The following is a 14706-nucleotide window of genomic DNA, read 5'->3' as shown; positions in this document are numbered from 1 at the left end:
CATTAGCAGGCCAAGTCATAAAGAAGAAGGCTGTATTACCTTTAAATTTATCTGCTTTTATCCAAAACTGGAATCTGTGATGGTTCCATGGGATACATAGGCAAAATATTCTGCAAAGTAGTTGTATTTATTGTATGAACTTAATATTCAACCAGATTTGCATTTTTCTCTAAAACATAAAATCACTGAGTATGCAGGAAGTATTCGAAGAGAGACTAAGTCTACTGAGAATAAAACCAGAAACTAAGATCATTAACTATATTCTATATTGAAATCATTTTCACAAAGAGGTAAATTCTCCTAAATTCCAGAATAAATGAAATTTAGTACAGCAAAGTAAAATGTTTTAAATATATAAAAGAAATATCCTTGCCGGGCTTGGTGGCTCAGCCTGTAATCCCAGCACTTTGGGAAGCTGAGGCAAATGGACTGCCTGAGCCTGTGGGTTCGAGACCAGCCTGGGCAACTTGGCGAGACCTCATCTCTACAATAAATTTAAAAAAATAGCTGGGCATGGTAGCACATACCTGTAGTTCCGGCTACTTGGAAGGCTGAGGCGGAAGGATCACCAGAGCTCAGCAGGTTGACACTGGTAGAGTGAGACTCCAAATCAAAAAAAAATTCTGATGGGACTGCTACCATCTGTTTTAGTGACTAAAGTGACAAATACAAAAAAACTAAACATTGTTTCTTGTTTTTCTGAGTCAGAGTCTCACTATGTCGCCCAGGTTGGAGGGCAGTGGCACACTCTTGGCCACTGCAGCCTCAACCTGCTGGGCTCAGGCAATCCATCCGCCTCAGCCTTCCAAATAGCTGGAACCACAGGCACATGCTACCACGCCTGGCTAATTTTTTTATTTATTGTAGAGACAAGGTCTCACCAAGTTGCCCAGTCTGGTCTTGAACCCCCAGGCTCAGGCAATCCTCTCATATCAGCCTCCCAAAGTGCTAGGATGACAGGCATGAGCTGCCATGTCTGGCGAAAAACTAAACTTTAAAAATAAATCAGCAGGAAAAATAAAATAAGATTTATTTTTCCATCTATTACTTTGATTTCTTCTGACCCATTTTTCGAATTGCCAGCAATTCTGGAACTAGCCTTTTTAGTTTCAGTCATTTCAAATTATTTCTTAAAGAGTTTGAGCCTCATCTCAGATCATTTAACATGCTTATTAATCAATAAAGATAGGAAGAAAAAAAATCCATACTTAAGAAGCAAGCAAACTATACTAAAAGACTGGTCTCTAGCCGGGCTCGGTGGCTCAGCCCGTAATCCCGCGCCTTTGGGAGGCTGAGGTGAGTGGATGGCCTGAGCCCGCGGGTTCGAGACCCACCTGGGTAGCAAGATCTCATCTCTACAATAAATCAAAAAATCAGCCGGGTGTGGTAGCACATGCCTGTAATTCCGGCTACTCGGAAGGCTGAGGCGGAAGGATTGCCGGAGCCCAGCAGGTCGAGACTGCGGTGGCCAGGAGTGGCCACTGCACCCCAGTCTGGGGTGACAGAGTGAGACTCTAACTCAAAAAAGAAAGAAAAAAGACTGGCCTCTGGAAAAGGTTACTGTATGTCAATAAATTTGTGATAATATAAAACATTTCCTATTCTTTGTACTTCTTCATTTTTCCTTCTAGATTATCTGTGTAGACATTTAATCACAGCATCATCCAAAACAATTGAGCTTTTTAAAGGAAAGATAAATCAGTATAAAAGAGCCAACTGTAAGCCGGGCTCGGTGGCTCAGCCTGCAATCCCACGCTTTGGGAGGCTGAGGTGAGTGGACTGCCTGAGCCCGCGGGTTGGAGACCCGTCTGGGTAACTTGGCGAGACCTCATCTCTACAATAAATCAAAAATCAGCCAGGCGTGGTAGCGCGCACCTGTAGTTCCAGCTCCTTGGAAGGCTGAGGCAGAAGGATCGCCGGAGCCCAGCAGGTCGAGGCTGCAGTGGCCAGGAGCAGCCACTGCACTCCAGTCTGGGCGACAGAGTGAGACTCCAACTCAAAAAATAAAAAAATAAAATAAATTAAAAAAAAATAAAAGAGCCAACTGTATAATTAAAGCACCACCATCATCCCTTTTTTTTGTTGTTTTTTTTTTGAGTTGGAGTCTCACTCAGTCGCCCAGACTGGAGTGCAGGGGCCGCTCCCCGCCACCACAGCCTCAACCTGCTGGACTCCGGCGATCCTTCCGCCTCAGCCTTCCGAGTAGCCGGGATTACAGGCATGCGCTACCACGCCCGGCTGATTTTTTTTTTTGATTTATTGTAGAGATGAGGTCTCGCTGCCCAGGCAGGTCTCGAACCTGCGGGCTCAGGCAATCCACTCACCTCAGCCTCCCAAAGGTGCAGGATTATAGGCTGAGCCACCGAGCCCGGCTTCACCATCAACCTTTAAAGATTGTCTTCAATTTACCGGCCGATTATGTTCTACAACTGTATTTGCAAATCATATTTTAAAATGCAGATCGAAGTTTTCTACAGAAATTGTTAAGAATAGAGGTTACTGGGAAGATATGAAGTGACAAAAACAAGTTACAAAATAATAAATTCAGTGTAATCCCATTTTATAAGTAAGCACAAGCAGATAATAAAATAATAGTCTATAATCTCATCTTCATAAAATATGTATCTATAAATATTGAAAGTTCACACTAAAAGAACAGCAGAAAGGAAAAGAAACAAAAACAATCTAATCATGAGAGAAACATCAGACAAACCCAAGTTGAGGGGTATTCTATGAAATACTTGAGCAATACTTCTCTAAACTGTCATGAAAACCACAGAAAGTATAAGAGACTATCACAGTCCAGAAAAGACTAAGAAGACATTACAAAATCTACATCCAGCGTGGGATCTCAGATAGATTATGGAATAGGAAGACAGCATTAGTGGAAAGACTGGTGAAACTCAGATATAGTCTGAAAATTAGTTAACGGCTTCTTAGATCTGACCAATGCACCGTGGAAATGTGAGATGTTAACAATGGGGGTCTTCCATACGACCCTGCAATCTCTCTACTGGGAATATACATAGAGAAACTCAAATCACTCTATGAAAAAGATACTTAGGCCAGGTGCGGTGAAAGAGGACTGGATTTTTTTAAATGTGGTACTGGGTTCGGTGGCTCAGCCTGTGATCCCGCATTTTGGGAGGCTGCAGTGAGTGAATTGCCTGAGCCTGCAGGTAACTTGGCAAGACCTCATCTCTACAATAAATCAAAAATCAGCCAGGCGTGGTGGCGCACACCTGTAGTTCCAGCTACTTGGAAGACTGAGGCGGAAGGATCACTGGAGCCCAGCAGGTCAAGGCTGTGGTGGCCGGGAGCAGCCACTGCCCTCCAGTCTGGGCGACAGAGTGAGACTCCAACTCAAAAAAAAAAAAAATGTGGTATACATACACAATGGAATATTAGCAGTCATAAATAAAGCCAAAATTATGAACTTCACAGCAACTTGGATAGACTTAGAGTCTACAATACTGAGTGATCTATTACAGAAACAAAGAACTGAGAATCACATGTACTCACTCATAAGCAGACCTTGAACAATTATCATAATACTATAAGAAAAGAATTGGCAGTAGTGGGAAACTGCCCAGGGAGGTGGGGGATGGGATTGTCAGTAGAGGGAAACTGCCAGGGGAGGAAGAGACACCTCATCAACAAGGGCACCTGCATAATGAACATTTGTATACCTAACCCTGAATTTTACCCATCTTTAAAACAAAAAAAAATTTTTTTAAGATAAAAACAATGGGGGGACCCTGGGTAAAGAATGTATGAGAACTCTGATTTACATTTGCAACTCTTCGTAAATCTAGAATTATTTCAAAATTAAAAGTTTATGACAAAAATAAAAGTGAATTATCTCTGGGTGGTGAGGGTTACAGTCTTTTATTCATCTGTATTTTATAATTTTCAACAAGCCACAAGTTTCATTGTCATGGAAAACAAAAAGACTTTTAGTCTCAGAAGACTTAATTTGCCCAAAGACACAAAGTTGAGGCAGCATAAGAATTCTGGAGTTAATCCTATTTCTCTTCACTCTAGACCTCATGCAGAGAACCAGGAACATACCCTACTAAACCTTTCAACTCTCCTTGTTTGCAAATATAAAAATGTAAGGTTACTTTTGTTTCAATGTAATTAATGTGGAGGGAAGAAATAGATGAAACAACAATAAACACCTGTGAAAATTGGACAAAGGGTACATGGGGATTGATTATACTCTTCTTGATGCTTTCGTATGACTGAAAATTTCCACAATAAAAATTTTTTAATTGCCGGGCTCGGTGGCTCAGTCTGTAATCCCACGCTTTGAGAGGCCGAGGTGAGTGGATCACCTGAGGCCGCAGGTTCAAGACCCGCCTGGGCAACTTGGTGAGACCTCATCTCTACAATAAATCAAAAAATGAGCCGGGCATGGTAGCGCACGCCTGTAGTTCCAGCTACTTGGAAGCCTGAGGCGGAAGGATCGCCAGAGCCCAGCAGGAGGCTGCGGTGGCTGGGAGCAGCTACTGCACTCCAGTCTGGGCCACAGAATGAGACGCCAACTCAAAAAAAAAAAATTTTTTTTTAATTAAAAAAGTCTTTGCCTCCCCACACCCGAACACGAACTACGCCATGTCTAACTCTCTACTGAGCACTACTACCCAAGTGAGGAAACACCAACTGAGAACCTTCAGCGTTTCTCAGTGTGAGGCAGAAAAGTTCTGGAGTGGGAAACTGGAAGCTTCCATCTTGGCTCACTTTAACTGGGAGACCTCATTAACTCCTCTAACTCCTCAGGACCTCGAACTTCCTTAGTTGTTACCACAATAAATCTTTAAAGTTCCTTCCAGGATTAAAATTCTGATTTCAACTTTCTACTAGCTCCTTAAACGCAACACAATTAAAACTAAATTCATCTTTATTCTAAGTTTCTAAGACCAGACCTGTTCTTTCTCCTGACTACCCTATTCTTACGCCCCCTTCCTCTAGTCACCCAACCATAAAAACCACAGCCTCATCTCTGACTTGAGCTATAGAACTGCCTGCTTCCCACCTCATCCTACCCCATCCGATCAGTCACCACATCTCTCCGTCCAGCCTCAAAAATATCTCTTGAATCCATCCCCTCTTTTCCAAGGCCACCAATTCAATTCGGGTCCTTGTCACCCCTCATGTGGACTATTACCATGAACCCAACTAAAGTCCCTGTCTCTAAATTTTCTTTCTTATAATCCATCATACTCATGGTTAGCCTGACATTTAAGACCCTCCAAAACCCAGTTCTAAGCTACTAGCAGCTTCATCTTCCATTATGTCCACTTGTGCATCCCAGGACCCCAGGTAATGTGAAGATGCAGTTTCCTGACACCCAACAAACTTTCAACACAACCCCTTGACTTCCCTCTAAAGTGCCCTCTTCTTCGCATTGCTTCTCATCTTCATGCTGGTGGGATTTGAACGCCACCGCTGCATTTAAAGTGTTCCCTGATACCCCCAAGATGGGCAGTATCACTCCCTCCACTTAATCCCTAAGTACCTTGTATTGGACTCCTTTTACAGCACCTATCAAATTCCTATTCGTCCTTTCATTTTTTGGCACACCTATCTCTCTACCAGATGATTAGTCCCTTTGTCAAAAAGAACAATGTTGTATTCATCCTAAAACCCCTCAGAACAGAGCTTTTCAAAGAGTGCACCATGCACACTGGTATGCCATGAATGAGTTAAAGAGGTCCTGGACAGTGGTGGTCTAGTCTATCTTCCAAGCAGCCACAAAGACACAACAGAAAGTAGAATTCCCAATTGGTCAAGTTTCAAGCAGTCCCTTGCTTTGACCTGGTACATGCCAGGACAATAATTTGAGAACCACTCAGGATACAGCGGTATACAGTGACACACAATGGTCACCCAACAATTACTTGCTAAATTGAATCTTGGAATAATCCATCTGTTTCCCTCCAACCACTATCCCCAAGACCATTTACTATTTAGAATACACTCTCTTATGAACATTTTCACTGAACATGTGATACTTGCCTTACCATCCAAAGCCCACAATAGTTAACTGCATAATACAGCAAGAGATATGAACAAACAATTGACTATGAAGAGGCTCTAACAGTTCAATTCAACATACATAATGCTGAACAAAGGAATGTAAGTGCCACTTTACACTATTAAATTCACAAAAGTTTTTTAAGGAAATAATAGATTTCTGCCCAGCTTACATAATCTGTTAGAAGTACAAACTGGTATAACACCCTTGAAAACAGTACAACAATGTATATCAAGAGTCATAAAAAATTCATTCCCATTAACATAATAATGCTCTGAAATGTATCCTAGAGATACCATTACATAGATTAAAGTGTTAACCAAAAACCAGCCAGCAGCATAAATACCTAACATAAAAAGATTTCGGTAAATTATGGGAACATGATTTGATGAAATTAATTTTTGCTACCTTTAAACATTATAAATTAAAATTGTGAAATCTATAACATGAAAATGCTTTCTGATCTTTAAAACTATAATGAGCCGGGCTCGGTGGCTCAGCCTATAATCCCGCGCCTTTGGGAGGCTGAGGTGAGTGGATTGCCTGAGCCCGCGTGTTCGAGACCCGTCTGGGTGGCGAGACCTCATCTCTACAATAAATCAAAATATCAGCCAGGCATGGTAGCGCATGCCTGTATTTCCGGCTACTTGGAAGATTGAGGCAGAAGGATCGCCGGAGTCCAGCAGGTCGAGGCTGCGGTGGCCAGGAGCAGCCACTGCACTCCAGTCTGAGCGACAGAATGAGACTCTAACTCAAAAAAAAAACAAAAAAACAAAAAAACAAAAAACTATAATGAGGCCGGGCACAGTGGCTCAAGCCTGTAATCCCAGCACTTTGGGAGGCCGAGGAGAAAGGATTGCCTGAGCCCGCGGATTCAAAACCAGCCTGGGCAACATGATGAGATCTTGTCCCTACAATGAAAATCAAAAATTAGCCAGGCATGGTAGCATAGACCTGTAGCTTCGGCTACTTGGATGGCTGAGGCAGAAGGCTCGCCGGAGCCCAGCACATCAACGCTGGGGTGGCCGTGAGCATGCCACTGCACCCAACCTAGGCGACGGAGTGAGACTTCAACTCCAAAAATAAAAAAAGAAACAAAGAATCTCTACAACCATGTGTTACTTTAACAATCAGCAAGTAGCCATGCCCAAGTCTCACTGTAAACCTTAAAAGTATATAGCATTTCACATTAAAGTTTCTCGGATTCTCAAGCCAACTGGCTGACTCAGCAGTGGACTGTGTCAGTTAAAAGGCAGTATGGACTTACAGACAAATCAAAGAACTAGGGACCAGCAGACCTGACTACAGTTAAAAGAAAAAAAATTGAACCAAAAGGAACATAAAGCTAACATAACTCCAGCTTAAACCAGATAGGTAAAAGGAAGCTAGAGATGCTCTTTTAAATCTTACAGAACCAGAACCAAAAAGGCAGGATGCCAAATTATTTTATTAAGAGTTGAAACTTTCTGGAGATGAAGATGCCTATCAAAAGGCAAGTATTGAAAATACATCAGGGCAACCCCTTGGGTCCCCTCCTACTGTGAGAACTTTTCTATCCTCTCAATAAATCCTGCTTTCTTAAAAAAAAAAAGAAAGAAAAGAAAAGAAAATATATCAAAAATAATTTTAGCACTGGCGCCTCACAGGACAATATTGAAAGTTTTTTAACTTTTTTTCTGTAGTATTACAATTTTCTAAGTTTAATAATGAAAGACCAAGATATGATAATGGACCAAAATAAATGACTGCAAGATAATAAATACTCAAGACTAGACTTTTTTTAATTAGTAGGCAATTCAGCAAAAGATAAATAATCTGAAGGCTCAATAGTACAGATGGAGGTGGTGCAACCATTAGGGAAAAAAGTTTAACCTTTTATTTTTATCAAAATGGTCTTAGTATTAAAATCTTCAAAACTGCAGATATATAGTCATTCACGACACTGCATATAGCAAATAACAGGAAAAACAGGCTGGGCACGGTGGCTCAGCCTGTAATCCCAGGACTTTGGGAGGCCGAGGCGGGAGGATTGCCTGAGCCTGGGGGTTCAAGACCAGCCTGGGCAACTAGGTGAGACCTCATCTCTACAATAAATCACAAAAAAACTAGCCAGACATGATAGCATGCATCTGTAGTACCAGCTACTTGGAAGGCTGAGCCAAAGGGATCGCCTGAGCCCAGGTTGAGGCTGCAGTGGCCGTGAGCATGCCACTACACTCCAACCTGGGCAAGAGAGTGAGACTCTGACTCAAAAAAAAACCAGGAAAAACAATTCAATACTTGACCAAGTTCTTCAGAACATAGAATGACTACCACTCAATAATGCTGACACAAAAACTGAAGGACCTCTCAAGTTCCAGTTGCATATAGACAAGCAGTCCCTGTGCAGTTACTTATTCTGAACAGAAGTGGAAGATTAACCTACCCTTACATCTCTCCAAACAAACTAGTCCAACAAGACAGCAGGTAAGTTTCTTCCAAGTTTGTTCATCATCCAATCTATTTTAGAAATAGCCAAAGCTGGGCTCGGTGGCTCAGCCTGTAATCCTGCGTCTTTGGGAGGCTGAGGTGAGTGGACTGCCTGAGCCCGCAGGTTCGAGACCCGCCTGGGCAGGCGAGACCTCATCTCTACAATAAATCAAAAAATTAGCCGGGCGTGGTAGGGCACACCTGCAGTTCCAACTACTTGGAAGGCTGAGGCGGAAGGATCGCCGGAGCCCAGCAGGTCGAGGTTGCACTCCAGTCTGGGTGACAGTTGAGACTCCAACTCAAAAAAAAAAAAAAAAAAAAAAGTAGTAGCCAATTCAGTCAGGACCCACACTATTTACTATGGTCCTACATCACTTCGCCCTGTCCCACCTCATCCTCTTAGGCCACACATTCTAGTCTAGATTAAGAGTCTCTGTCTCCCTTTCAGTCATTACCAAGTTCTTGCTTCTAAATAAGGATCTCCTAAACCTTACTCACCTGCAGTTCACTGCACTGGGTATCACCCAAATAGCCCATCAGAGCTCTTTATAATTTCTGAAAGATAGAGAAGGAAGTTTTTAATACACAGTGGAAAACACTATTCACTGATGTATCAGTTCTGAAGCATTTGTATTCAATAGTCACAGCATATGGTTTTTTGGTCCACAGCCGTTCAATAAAATGCAGCACAACCAGCACTGGACCGAGAGTCCTGAGACAAGCATCCAGAGATAAAAAACTTGGTTTAATGTTGCTACCACTGAGCTGTGTGACCAAGGGCAAGTCACTTCATTTCTCCAGGACTAAATTTCCTTGTCTGGAAAATAAGTCACTCAGACTAGCTGGAGACAGCAGAACACAGGCTTTCCAGCCGCCCCTACTTTACTGGTCTTGTGATGTGAAGTTACTTAGTTTACATTTAGGCCTAAATTTCCTGCCTTGCCTGTGAGTTGTTATGAGAAAGAAGATGATTCGCTGGAAAAAGCCTGCAGATACTGTGCAGCTCATCATAAAATCCAACAGATGGCAATTCGTTACCACCATTACCTCCCGAGTCCTAAGACTGCACAAAGTCAGCTCACAAATTTCTGCCTAAATGACCAACAAATCAAAACTTAACCAACCTGAAAACAGAATTAACTATTTTAGGGTTAAACTCACAATTCAATTAGTTATCTTAAAAGGATAATTAAGAGTATCACTATTGGGTACCTACATAATCAACGTTTGTAGACCTAACCCTGAATTGTACCCCACATCTATATAATAAAAAAAAGAGTATCACCATTAATTAACATCACAGAAAATAACAACAGACTAGTCCCTACACAAGATCCAAACTCTGATTCAATGAACATGCCTTTCCTGACTTCTCATTCTACTTTCACTGCTGCCATAATATCTCAGGACAAGAGAGGTATTCTAAAAGCTAAGGGACACCCGGCTGTTGACACCAGTCAGTTCAAGGAAGGAGGATTTGAGATGGAGGAACAAGAGCAGAGGCCTTTCTTTTTTTTAACTTTACATACATAGTACTGCTCAAATTTGTTTACCATAAGCATGCATGAGTTTTGCATAAAAGTAAATAATTTTTTTTAATTAGTTAACTAAATTGCATACTGACAGGAAGCTTACATTACAGGAATATTTTCACCACAAGAATTTCTGCAGAAGAAAGCAAAAAGGCAAATTCAGAATGTGCCAAAAACACCTAAAATATGGCACTGAAATAATAACAATCACAAGCCTTCACACTTCACAATGGTTTGGTTAAAAAAAATACATTCTCTGAAGAATCTGATGATAAATCAGGTTCTTCTTTGTTCAAAAGCATGATTAATGTATAAATTCTGGTTTTATCAGACAACTTCCTGCTCTTACTTGGAGAAACTGACCCAGTACAATTTACAAGAGTAAACAAGTTGGTATAACTGTTGGTATTAAGTTGAAAAACTCTCCAAGCCTGGCGCAGTGGCTCACACCTGTCATCCCAGCACTTTGGGAGGCCAAGGCGAGAGGATTGCCTGAGTCCGCGGGTTCGAGACCAGCCTGGACAACATGGTGAGACCTCATCTCTACAATAAATCAAAAAATTAGCTGGGCATGGTGGCGCATGCCTATAGTTTGCAGGTTGAGGCTGCAATGGCCGTGAGCATGACACTGCACTCTAGCCTGGGTGACAGAGTGAGAGACTCCAACTCTGAAAAAAAAAGGAAGAAAACTTTCCATATCTTATGGCCATTGAAAGATTAACAAAATAAGTGTTATACTGTGTTCATAAATAAAAAGTCTTCATGTCTCTTTACTTATTAATCGACATCTATCATACAGTCTTTTAAAAAGAGGAATATTGGCCGGGCTCGGTGGCTCAGCCTATAATCCCAGCACTTTGGGAGGCCGAGGTGAGTGGATTGCCTGAGCCCGCGGGTTCGAGACCCGCCTGGGCAACTTGGCAAGACCTCATCTCTACAATAAATCAAAAATTAGCTGGGCGTGGTAGCACGCGCCTGTAGTTCCAGCTACTTGGAAGGCTGAGGCGGAAGGATCGCCGGAGCCCAGCAGGTCGAGGCTGCAGTGGCTGGGAGCGGCCACTGTACTCCAGTCTGGGCGACAGAGTGAGACTCCAACTCAAAAAAAAATAAAAATAAAAAGAGTAATATTGGCTGGGCAAAGTGGCTCAGCCTGTAATCCCAGCACTTTAAGAGGCCGAGGTAAGAGGTCTGCCTGAGCCTGGGGGGGTTCGAGACCAGCCTGGGCAACTTAGTGAGACCGTGTCTCTACAATAATCACAAAAATACTAGCCGGGCGTGATGGCTTGTGTCTTTAGTTCCAGCTACTTCGAAGACTGAGGCAGAAGGACTGCCTAAGTCCAGCAGGTTAAGGCTGTGGTGGCCGTGAGCGTGCCACTGCACTCCAGCCTGGGCGACAAGAGTGAGACTCCAACTCAAAAAAGAGAAATATTAACGCTATTAGATTTAGGATTAATCAGAAGTAATATCTCAGCCACCTCTGAAGTGATACAACCACTATGTTTTATGCCTCCTTTAGCCAGTGCCACAGAAGTAATTCTGACTACACCTATCAGCTGAGATAAACCATAAGCTGGCATGGTCACACTCTACACATATCACACTTCTCTTCTAGAAAACATTTCAAAATATTACTTAGAAATCCAACCATATTTGCATGTACATTTACCTGAACTTATGAAAATAAACCCTAACAACTTGCTTATAATTTTTTAAGTAGTTCCTCTCCCTTTCTTGGATAACTACTATTGGTAAACTTGGCCCAAAACCTTCTATACATTTGAAACAACAGGCAAAGGTCCTTATTTCTTGTATTGGGCCTGTACTTGGATCTTAAATGTAGTGTGACACGTAATTATAGACTAAAATGCATTCAATATTAATACCTATGCATGTGTACCCCCTGAATCTGAAATTAAAAATTAATATATACATTATATATCAAGTTAAAAATATATATATATAATACCAAACCTACTGTTTAAACAGAGAACACAGATGCATTTATAAGACCTGGTCTACTTACCTGTAGGTCCCTCTGCATTGTTCTTTTCCTTTCATGAATATGCTGTAGATTTTTAAATTACACAAAGCCCTTCATAAGGAAGAACGATTTATCCTGTTACTTTGGCATCACTCCCTCTCCAGTGAAAACTGGACGTCTGTAAATGTATACAGACTTTAAGACAATGTATTTGAATATTTAAGGTATTAGAAAAGGAAGCTCCTTCTAACATTTGCAAAACTCAAGTTTATCAGCAGACAGAGAGGTACTTACTAACTCCAAAATACTATAGCCTTACCTAAAAATACTGTCCTAGCTTCCCAGCCAAAAGGACAGACTAAAAAAGCTATGTCTTTATTCAGCTCAAAGACACAGACTTCTACTTCACCACAACCTTTAATACTTCGGTATTGCTCATTTTAGAATAATTTATGTAACAAGTTGTTTGGTGGCCAACCAGAACCTCACTTTAGAATAAATACTAGCATTTGACATAGTCTACATGTGTGAAAACTGTGGAAAATGTTTTGACACAATTCAAGTCAAACAATACCTAGCCACACAAGATTACCTGCTTCTAAATATTCAATTTTAGAGTAAAATGAATATCTCCAAAGACAAAAAGCAGATCATTGGCTCCTTTCCACAAAATTATCTGTGGGTTTCAAAAACAAAAACAAAACAAAACAAGACATTGGAGTCCAGTAACTCTGGTCAAAATTTAAAATAATTTTTTTTTTAAAAAAAGACAAGAAGTTCAAATTGGGAGGCCTGAGACATAAATATGCCTCTATCTGCAAACTGAAAATACATTTTAAAAATCCCTATTTGCTTTGCCAAAAATAAAAACTATGTGTAATATACATGTAATTTTCAAACACAAGCAAACATACACTTACAAAAAAAATCTTGGCTTATGAGCACCTTCCTTTCCCAAGTTTTTAGTTTAGTTTTTTGTTTGTTTTTTTTTTTAAAAAGGCAAAATGTCAATTATACACCACAACCTAGAAAAAATATCAAGCACAGCTTATTCTTCTTAAACAGATATTGTGATAGATATGAAAAGTCTGTGAGAAGATTTCAAAATTCAAAGGTCCAGATGTGTTAAAGGAAAAAAATACACCAATCACCAATCACCCATAATTACTTACATTTTTTGGGGGAAAAAAAAAAAACTTCTATTAAAAACATTTTTGAAAAAAAAAAAAACATTTTTGAAGTTGAGAAAACTGCTTGTAAAAAATGTAAAATTAGCAAATGTTTCCTCTCCCTAGCATAGAATACTAACTGTTCACTAACACTGTATCAATAATATCCTTTAGAGTCAAAGCATACAGTTAGGTTAAATAAAACAACACTCTGAATTCACATACCACATATGGACAGAAAATAATGACAAACTAGTGTTATCCCTAATAAGCTAAGCAGATCTCAACACGATCATTTTTATTTCAAAATAATTTTCAGAGAGACAAGTACTACTCCATTTTTCAAAAAATAAATCAGGAGTAATTGACTTGCCTAATTTATTTCCAATGGAAAGGGTGTACTTTACAAGAGTCCCACAGATTGTGGACCCACAAAATCCATATACACAATCACTAATACTAAACATAGAGTAGGCGATACACACCAAAACACAGATGAAATTAAGACATCCAATTAAGGTTACACAAGGACATTTGAATAAGCAAACTCTAATTACCCCTGCTGAAGATACTGATCGAGAATAGCTGCAAATAACATTTGGCTCTGGGTAAGTTCCGCTATGTTTGAGCGAGAAGCCACTGGAAAGATTGGTACATTTGACATTTTTTTCCTTTCTAAAGCTAGCCCGGCCCGTGCATACATCTGACTAAGTGATACATTTGGAAAATAAAGATGGGCCCATCAAATTACTGTTTCAGCCTTATTCTTATGAGCTCATTACAATAAAGAAGGAAAAAAGGTGAATTATTCTTAACTACAGTCTCACCTTACACATCTCACCAGCCCAGGAGTTCCTTAGTGATCAAGAACTTCATCCAATTCCTGAGGCAAACAGAAAAATAAGACGTGTCTATACAGCACAACTCCCAGTGAGGCACTATCAGCAGCAAACATTTTATCAGCCTGAAGTGAAAGGGCATCCACATTTCAAATGGAAAAAAGTTACAAAAACGGTACAGTATGCAGCTCTGCAAATCAGTCTCTGTCCTAAATGTTAAAACATTTCCTTTCAGCGAGATGAAAGAAGACATTATAAAACGCTCTTGAAATGAAAAAACAAAACAAAGTCATTTTTTTCAATCCTGGCGGGCTTTACTTCCGAAAGGAGAAGAAACCTCGCCGACACGAGCGTAGGAGAGGGCAGGACGAGGAGCAAACGAGGCTCCCGTCTGCAGAAACCCACTGTCCCCGGAGTCACACTTTTGTCTCTCGGGCGAATGACCTGCCTGAAAAGTGTAACTCGTGGGGGAGAAGGGAGGACAATTTCGGAGCTGCAAACAACCCCAGTCCAGGCAGAACCGGGAGGCCCGGGCCTCCCGCCCCGCCGAGCGAGGGTGCGGGCGGCACAAAGGGCGTGGGGGCAGGGGTCGGGCCCCGGCGGGACCGCAGCCCCGACGCCGGCAGGGGCCGGGCGCTCTCGGGGACGCTCCGGGACGGAAGGCCCGTCTCGGGCG

General features: G+C 41.3%; 1 protein-coding gene across 1 annotated transcript in view; it reads right to left on the bottom strand.

Annotated features, from left to right (window-relative positions):
* Positions 1–14077, bottom strand: part of HELZ (helicase with zinc finger) — a 164149-nt gene extending 150072 nt beyond the window's left edge. Inside the window, exons 1-2 of the mRNA XM_021716430.1 lie at positions 14019–14077; positions 9008–9064 (exon numbers count right to left, since the gene is read on the bottom strand). The gene's annotated coding sequence lies outside the window, so the exon portion shown is untranslated. The remainder of the gene's footprint in view (positions 1–9007; positions 9065–14018) is intronic.
* Positions 14078–14706: the final 629 nt, after the last annotated feature.

Source organism: Carlito syrichta, unplaced genomic scaffold (assembly GCF_000164805.1).
Source record: "Carlito syrichta isolate Samal-C Ts95f unplaced genomic scaffold, Tarsius_syrichta-2.0.1 Scaffold308813, whole genome shotgun sequence".
NCBI classification, from domain to species: domain Eukaryota; kingdom Metazoa; phylum Chordata; class Mammalia; order Primates; family Tarsiidae; genus Carlito; species Carlito syrichta.
Note: the sequence above shows the minus strand (reverse complement) of the source record. Positions and strands in the feature narration are given on the sequence as shown.